Source organism: Kryptolebias marmoratus, unplaced genomic scaffold (genome assembly GCF_001649575.2).
Source record: "Kryptolebias marmoratus isolate JLee-2015 unplaced genomic scaffold, ASM164957v2 Scaffold33, whole genome shotgun sequence".
Classification (NCBI taxonomy): Eukaryota; Metazoa; Chordata; class Actinopteri; order Cyprinodontiformes; family Rivulidae; genus Kryptolebias; species Kryptolebias marmoratus.
The window spans coordinates 63,915-70,890 of record NW_023665767.1 but is presented as its reverse complement, the minus strand read 5'-3'; positions in this window follow the sequence as shown (position 1 = coordinate 70,890).

The following is a 6,976-nucleotide window of genomic DNA, read 5'->3' as shown; positions in this document are numbered from 1 at the left end:
TTCTATGCACCACAAATTTGGAACAAACTTCCAGAAAACTGTAAAACAGCTGAAACACTGGGTGCCTTTAAATCTCAACTTAAAACCCACCTGTTTAGAGTTGCTTATGGCTAAATTAGGGTTAGAGTGCGGGTTTTTGATGTCTTCGATGTTTTTCTCTTTCTTACTGTTTATTCCTGTTTTTATTTTGTTTTTATGTAAAGCACCTTGAAATGCCTTGCTGCTGAAATGTGCTATACAAATAAAATTTGATTTTTGACTGCGGCGGCCTTATCTGTCCTTATTGAAGCAGTGTTTGGGGTGTGGCATCAACGTGCCCGGTTCAACTCCCGCTGTGGCGTGGCAAGAGGGCCACGCCTGGTCCTGATGTTTTTAACGTGCATTGTCTATTGTTAATTTTTCTTATTTATTTACAGCTCTTTTGCTCTTTATTTAGTTGGGCTGATATTGTTCTTTTTAAGCTTGTTATCTTGGTTAATTGTTTGTTCACAGTTGCTGAGGTCCGGTGACGGCGTCTCCCTCTTCTGCGTGCTGTGATACTTGAGTGTGGGGTTGTCTTACTCATTTGGTGTTAAGGGGTTTTATTTTTTGGGTTTGCTGTGTTTGGTGGATGTCGTCCCCAGAGCCCTCCCCTCAAGCCGGTAAACCTCAGCTACTGCAGCTTTTCTATTTTTTTATTTTATTTTTTATTCCCTTTGTTTTTAGTCTTAAACTGATTTTAAAAAGAACATTTTAATAAATGGATTTTGCAAACTTTAAACTGTCTCAGATGTTCTAATCCTCGCATAACCGAACCTGTGTGCCTTAAACCAAAGGTAATATTCTCTGGGCGAAATTCCCAGGGTGGCGTTGTTGAGCAACCAATTAAAATTCCACAAAATCTGAGTTCCATCTAGGGTCGCCACAATAGGTACAATAATCACATTTTTTTTGTCAGACATCGTAGAGACGCATTACCTCGTCAGCAATCTTTGCGGCTGTGAGGATTACCCATAATACCTTGCTTCGTAAGGGTGAATGCAGTTCAACATTTGACCAGCAGATGGTGTATTTTAGCAGGATTTAACATGAACCATATTAACTATGTTTCAAGAGCAGGGAAACAACTAAAGCATGCAGTATAGTATTCCTCGAGGACTGGAGTAGGGAATCACTGGAGTAGATGGTGCAGAACTTTACTGCATTTGATTGGATTGTTTAGGCCCTTACAATTCAAACCTAATATGTATACCCACACTAGGTGGTGACTTCTTTAGCTGAGCCATAATTTGAGAAAAATTTCAACATGTGATAAACAAAAACAAAAGAGAAACTAAAAGGAAGGCAAATAATTGCAGACACTACAACACCTGTAAAGGTCTGAAAATGCGGGGTAGGTGCCAACCCAGTTCCCTATGGAATGAAATCAACAAACAAACCCCCTCGTTCAGAACAGAACATTTTATTGTATTTACAGTAGCAGTTTCAGATTCTATATTGCCTGCTCTGGTCCCAAGAATGCATTTGACCACAGAGCTGCCAGTAAGCCATTTTGTAAATTTGTAGTGTAGAATGAAGGGACCCCTCCCTTATGACCTCTGACCTAAAGTCATCTAGAAGTTGTCTTGCCCAGAGTGATTCTTAATTGTTTTCAGCACGTGTACTCTCCAAGGTCACACTCTCAAACATCTAATCAGTAGAGACGTATTGTTTACATATTATTATAAGGCTTATAAAAACATGATGTATGCAGAAATAAAAACTGTTCTCTTGATTGTAAAATCTTTTGATATGTGAAAAAAAAATGCGGATAATTTTTATGTGCGTATTTATCTAATAAGAAAATAAGTCAAGTATTGTTTTCATTGCAGGAGACTGAGCAATGAAGAATCCTTGAAACAGAGTGAGATAATCCTTCTGTACAGACCAAAGGTCACTGCAGCATCAACTATCTGGCTGTCTGGCTATGTTATCAAACTTTGCTTTGATAAAAGATTGAAGAAAAAAACCTTGACAGGCAGTTTGCTGCTCAGTTCGTCTTCACTTGTCAGTTCATTGGCTTGTGATGATGTTCCCCTCTTGACTTCCATCTCATTATTTTTAATAACCGAAGTAACAATTTTCTTACAGCTGTTTTTATAAGTTCAGCAGACAAGAGAAAGTAAAAAAAGAGAAAAGAAATTTAACAAGGTTGAAGAATAACTTTTATACTTTAGAGAGTTAAGCCAGCTAATGAATTGCTCCAGATTGCGTGCCACCTGTTAACTCCATCAGCTGAAGCCTCAGGCCTGCCTCAACTCCATCAACTTAACTCTCCTGGGTGACCTTCCAGACAGGCTGTTGACCTCAGTTGACTCTAGGGTTCACGCCACCCTTCCATAGTCTGATCAGGGACACCCCACCTGCTCAACATAGTTTCCAGGGAAGTCATACCCCATCTACCTGTACCACATACAACATACAACTCAGTTAGACACATACAACTCTCGTATTGTTTTTGTACGGATTTTTCAGAATTAGTTATTATTATTCTTCTCCGGTAAAACGCGTTGGCCAGAAAAACGAGAAACTGCTGTGAAAAAGCCAACCAGACAGCCTGATAGAAAAACCCGACCGCTACTCAGACAAAAAAAAATCAAATCGTCCCATACCTAGGGGGCGCTATAACAAAGGACAATGTGTTTTTGCGAATAACTCCTAAACCGTAAGTCCTACACTCAAAATCTTGATGACACCTAAAACTATGGAAGATTCTGCATCTCCTTTACATGGTCACACCCACTTCCGCCTAACTAAATTTTTTGCTATAGCGCGATAAAGGCAAAACCTACTTTTGAATACTACTCCCACATTATAAGCTGGATCAACGTGAAACTTGGTACATAACATCTGTAGGCCGATCTGCTGAAGTGATGATCAAAAAGTTGGAAAAAATTTGAATTTTGCGCGAGTGACGCAATGCCAAACACTTCAGTGCTAGCTAGCGCAACGGTTAACTATGAATATCTCCGCCATACTTTAAGATTATGAAAAATGCATTTAGATCCCAATAGTGGATGAGATGTTGCCACTTTGTATTAAAATTTATGTGGTTTCATCGATAGGGGGCGCTATAACTTCATAAAGTTTATATCTGAATAACGGCTTGATTTACACCAAACTTGGTACAGATGATCAAGACGCCACCTTGAGATGATATCTTAAATATTAAAATGAAGTGGGCGTGGCTTATATGCTATCTCACTTTTGAGCTTTGAACTCGGCCAAATCAAACTTTTACTTTGCAGAAATTACTGACCTATTACAGAATTGTACTCTCTACGTATGAGGGAAAAGTTGCAAAATTTGATCTCTAGGTGGCGCTGTTACAGCAAAAAATGCCTTTTTGAAATTCTTTTACAACAACTAGTTGTACGCATAGTATCTCTATTCTGTTGTGTTCTGTAAACCATGCCTTTTTACGTGAGTTTTGAAAAAAAAAAATTATGCTAATTAGTAGAAAACCTATGTCTAACCTACTTTTGTTAACTCCTCCCGAGGCTCAAAGCCAATTGAAATGAAATTTAATCTGGGATGACTGGACGGCTGGCCAACCAAATGATGTGAACGGATTTTCAAAAAAATGTTCAGTTTATGAATTATGTGTAAACAAATGCTTTTTCAAAAAAAAAAAGTTTACTGTGCATAATTTAAGATCAATTTACAATTTGTCAATGCTTTCCCCACTAGTGGTGGCTAAGGCCGAAAAAAAGATTTCTCACCATTTTCGGCCTAATCCAACCCTAGGGGGCTCTGCAAATAGGTAAAGTTTATACTGCCAAAATGGCTGAATGGATTTACGTGAAACTTGGTGGGTATCTTCAGGATACAACCCTGAAACTATGTTATCAATATGGTAATGATCGAAGGATCTAAGCGTGCGGATAGGGGTGGAGCGTGGAGGCTTGGAACCCGTTGATAACTGCTTGCAGTTCTAGTTATTTATTAAGATTGCCACGCCCCTCTTATTTGCTAAAAAAGATTAGTAGTAAACTTGACCCACCCAATCTCTTCTAAGTTTTTCATGTTCTTTGCAAAGCAGGAATGCTTTGTCAACCTTTTCCCTCTTAAGCCAGGATAAAAGCTTCTTACGTTTAATTACGTTATTCACCCATTTAACATTAAACGAGGGGGGGAGTGGCGGTTCAACAGAGGAAAGCTCAGTTTCTCCAACCAGTAGCCAGAACAGAACTGGTCAAGTACATAAAAATGTAACATGCACCTGCCGTTACACAGAGTAGCACCCAATAATGAACTTAACAGTTTTATGAACATTGAATTCAGATTGATCGTGATCCTCCTCCTCCGCATCTCATCCATCATCCTGGGAACCAGTGGCACTGGGAGGAAACAGCGCTGCACAAGAGTGCACCCAACAATCCGCATCCACCTCAGTAAAGCGCAGCAATGAGTCACATGCCCCCGGAACAAACTTCCATGGTTTTAATTGAAACAAGAAATATTTATAATTACAAGTAGAATGCCTACTTTAATGCCACTTGGGAACGGGACGATAAATGTAAATAAAGTTTCAGAGCTGAGCTGTCATTATGAGCAACGCCGCACTGGTCCACCCATTTTATGTGATCCAGATACTCACAAGACTTTATCCATTGCCTGAAGAACCTTAGCGGCGGCCTCCGCTGTATTGAAGGAGAACTCTTTTATTGTTAAGAAAGAAGTGCAGTGTGGCAGGGTATTGCATCCAGAACCTGACATTTTATGCGATCAGCTCCTGGCATACAGAGTTGAAATTTCTTTTTTGTTGGATGACATTTTGTGGGATGTCCTGATGAATAATAATATTGCTCCCTTCCCTTCAAATTCTAATCTTTGTTTCCCACTGGATGTCATTATCTTCATTTTGTCGGTTGGGTAATGTAGTTTCATAATGACAACCCGTTGAGCTCCTGGTCTGGGGCGACTGAGGCCTCTGTGGCATCTGTCCAGCCGGATTCTGCCCTTTGTAGTTTCGAGATTCAGGAGCTTAGGTAACCATGTTTCAAAAAAGGCCAGTGGATTCCTCCCCTCAATACCCTCGTTAACACCGAAGATCCGTATGTTGTCTATGCGTGAGCGCGCCTCTTGGTCATCCACCTGGGTAAGTGTGGCGGCCAACTTGTTCTCCATAGCCAGCATTCTGTTCTGCAGCCCGGCTATTTTGTCCTCAGCATCCGAGATATGGCCCTCTGCTTCTTCCAGTCTCCATGCATTACTTCCAATTTTTGCAGCAATAATGTCCAGCTTGGCTGAGAGTGTCGAGAGCTTATCTTCCATGATGGCAGCAACCTTTGCAGCAGTGGCGGCTGGCCAATAGAGGGTGCTAGGGTGCCTCCCCACCACTCACATTACCTTGAATAAGACATAAAAAAATAAATAAAAATTAAATAGTACATTAAAAATATTTTTGAAATATATGTATATATATATTTAGTTGTGAAAGATAAATATTTTATAGTTAATGATAAGTAAAGTTGTTTCGTTCTTCGACGTTGTCTGATTGGTGACGTATTTCCGCCCTGGGGCGCAAAAAATCTTTGTCCATAGACTCTCGTTAAAAGTTGTACATGCGCAGTAGCTCCTCTTCAGTACAAGAGATAGGACCGTTCAGGGCGCACCTCTCCTGCACCCAGAGCTGCTGAATGCAGCTGTGTTTACATTTCACCACCCTCCCGCCGACTCCCGCCATGGAGGCTGACGTCACATCCGGCTGTCAGAAAGTTCGCCTGATTGAAAAGTCGAGCCGCGGGTGAGCTGCCTTTTATTTAAAGACAGTAATAAGTTCATTACGTGACTAAGTTACATACAAAAGCCAATAAAGTTCATAGTTAATAATTAGTTTAAGAAAATTTATGCTAAAATCTGTTAGAATGTTTGGTTTTGAATTCTAATCGGAGTGAGACATCCGACCTTTGTTATATTGTACGTTCAGAATAAATGACGTAGTGAGTGCTCTCACCATAAAACAAGCTTTGACGGATTTTCTCTGGTAGAAATGTGAAAGATAAGGGAGAAAACAGATCTTATAAACGCTAAATGTGTCCTACAGGCTTGTGCCTTGGGAGACCTCCGTCTTTGTAAGTATTGGTGTGTTCAGGAAGCACTTATGCATATATGCATTTATATGTACATTATATTGTTGCGTTTGTTGTTTTAATTCATGTAAATACACTGGTGTGATACCTTAGTATATGTTTTGGTCCAAAACATATACTAAGGTATCACATAATAGACATATACCAAAACCTTTCGTATATGTCTATTTTGGATTTATAGCCCCCCCTGGAGAAAACTCCACCAGCCGCCACTGCTTTGCAGTTATCTCTGTGGCTAGCGCGGCTACATCCACCGCTACACCCGCACTCGCCTCCTCCATATTTCTGTCAGTGTTAGCCACCTTGTTGTTAGCTTGGCACCGGGTATTTCTGTGGGATCTCGGTTTATCGGTGATCTCCATCACTGTATTATTGTAGCTCACTCCGTTAGGCATCTCCCTCCCAAAAACAGCACTATTGGTTTAAAATTAAATTTAATCTTATAATTAGAAAAGAATTATCCGGGAGCTTCTCTGCCTCGCTCCTTTCAGTGTGATGTCATCACCAGAAGTTGTTGAATTTTTTTTTTTAATACTTTATTTATAATTTTTCAAATACAACTTTTTTTGACACAAACAGCCAAGGAAGACAAATATCAAAACAAAATAAAAAAAAGACTAACACTAAAAACAAAAATGAACAAGACCAACCACTCAGAATAGTCCGTCAGCATACTGGTAAAGTAATAAAAGAAGATAAGAATGTATCCATCAGTCCAATATGTGTAATCAAGCACGAGACAGAGTCAAAAGTGACAACAGGCAGTTCAGGAGACAACGTGTCTCAAACCGTGCATCACAAAGCAACAAAACATTAATTACAGGTGAAAGTAGAAGAGAATAAAAATAATATATATATATATA